Below are 1841 nucleotides of genomic sequence, written 5' to 3'. Positions count from 1 at the left end.
CCAGACGGATAATGGGGTGCAGTTTACCAGTGGTATCTTCAAGGAGCTTGTCTTGATGATGCATGCCAGTCACCACTACACCATCCGCTATCATCCCCAGGCCAACGGGATGATAGAGCGCACCAATCGGGTCGTCAAATCAGCTCTGACTGCTTTGGTGGAGCATAGACCAAGGATCTGGCACCAGTTCATTCCTGAACTTAGATTGCAGATCAACTCCGCTATCCACAGGACGACCCATGAACAGCCTTTGTATCTCCTGACTGGCCGGCATGCCAATTTTCCAATTGGTCTGACAAATGAAGCAGTGTTTGCTGAAAATCTCAACCTGCAGGAACGACTCCAGGCAGCCAGACAAGCAGCTGTCACCGCTTCTAAACAGTCCAGACAGACCTATGGAAGGTACTATAATCGAGGCACAAGAGAACAATTCCTGCCAGAGGTGGGCTCGCTCGTCTGGTATTATGAGCACGGGCACCGTACTGGTTCACTACCGCCATTAACAGGAAAGTGGCGAGGACCTGCAAGAGTTGTTGCTCAACTTGGACCACTGGCCTTTGAAGTGAGAGATGTCCACACAGATGTACGACTGAGAGCGCATCTCAACCACCTAAAGCCTTTCAAGACATCCCAGGAGCTGTGTTATGCATCGGAAGATGAGGACGACGCAGTATCAGAAGCACCAGATGTTCCTGACTTTGACGCAGATGTTCCCATTGACCCTACCCAGGACCCTGATGTTGAGGACGTTGACACAGATGGACCAGCCGATGTTCGAGTCGACTTCACCAGTGGACCTGATGCTGATGATGTGACCCAGGAACCGTCCTCCAGTACTGCCCCTGCTCCAGACGTGTAGCTGTTCAGGGCTGTGGCTCCTTTTCCCGCGCCTTTTCGTGGCTGGGCTGCTTTTAGTCACAAGCCTGTGTTTGTTTTGTGTTTTACTTTCATTTTACTGTTTTTACTGTTCATTTTTATTTACTTGTGTTTGTGTGTTCAGTGATGCGTGTCATGCACGTCCAGCTGAACATGCACCCGTAACTTTTGAGGCAAGTAATCGGGCTCAGGCCTTCCTTGTTACTCTTTCCAGGTGTGTCTCCGATGTCCTCTCCGACCCCGTGGTATGGGAGGGTTGTGAGGTTTTCAACCTCCTTCCCCCCCCCCACACTATACCCACTACCTATCCCCCCCCTTCCTTGCTCCAATCCTTCTATCCCTCTCGTCCCCTTATCCGCACCCTCTTCCTGTTCCTTCGCTTTTTCACTTCCTTCTGCTTCTACGTTAATTTCCCACTTTTCCATTCCTTTTTCCCGTTTACCCTACCTTCTACCTTTAATCCTATCCTCTCCTACTTCCATCCTATCCCTATCCTACCCAGCATCCTGCCGAAATCCACAGGGCGAGTCGAGCACAGCCGGACCACTTCCCTCTGCCAGCCTCCTTTTTACGCATTTTATATCTGTTCCACGCTGGCTCTTATTTTTACATATGTTTTGCTTGTATATACATCCTTTTTGTATTCTTTTAAATAAACTTTTGAGATCCTTAGTTATCCGTGCATAGTTTACGAAGATTTTGATGTGCGGATAACAGACATCCACATCTGCTGCGTCTGCATCTTTCTTTTCATGTGCTTTTTTTATCTTTTGTATTTTAAGCTCCGCTTTATTTTTGTATGGTTTCTTTTTACTTATTCATAATTTTAATATCTCTTTTAAGGCGAGAGAAAGTTACTTATTTTAATATTTTTATCAATGAATCGCAGCAGATTCTTTTAGGTCTTATTTTACCATAACTATAATTCTTTAACTATTTCTTTTAATGTTTAATTGTTTTTGTGA

Source organism: Penaeus chinensis, chromosome 33 (genome assembly GCF_019202785.1).
Source record: "Penaeus chinensis breed Huanghai No. 1 chromosome 33, ASM1920278v2, whole genome shotgun sequence".
Classification (NCBI taxonomy): Eukaryota; Metazoa; Arthropoda; class Malacostraca; order Decapoda; family Penaeidae; genus Penaeus; species Penaeus chinensis.
The sequence above is the reverse complement of the archived record's forward strand: the minus strand, read 5'-3'. Positions refer to the sequence as shown.